The following is a 287-nucleotide window of genomic DNA, read 5'->3' as shown; positions in this document are numbered from 1 at the left end:
CTCGGTATCACAAAACAATTGATGGACGTTGTTCGAGATGATCCAACGAGATTTTACATTGAAATTGTGTTTAGGTATTATCCTGAGCCCCTATCAACAACTTTGCATTGCATCATCAAAATGTCACTCTCAATATTTTTTAGGTTGTAATGTGAAGTGGCTATTGTCGAATATGGGAGGGGGTTGGGAAGATATCATTTTTTAACATCCGTGCGCACCACCTGGTTGAAATGCACTAATGAGTAGGTGGGCTCCTATTTTGGAATATTTCTTCTTCTTTGGCACTC

Source organism: Triticum dicoccoides, chromosome 2B, assembly GCF_002162155.2.
Source record: "Triticum dicoccoides isolate Atlit2015 ecotype Zavitan chromosome 2B, WEW_v2.0, whole genome shotgun sequence".
Classification (NCBI taxonomy): Eukaryota; Viridiplantae; Streptophyta; class Magnoliopsida; order Poales; family Poaceae; genus Triticum; species Triticum dicoccoides.
Note: the sequence above shows the minus strand (reverse complement) of the source record.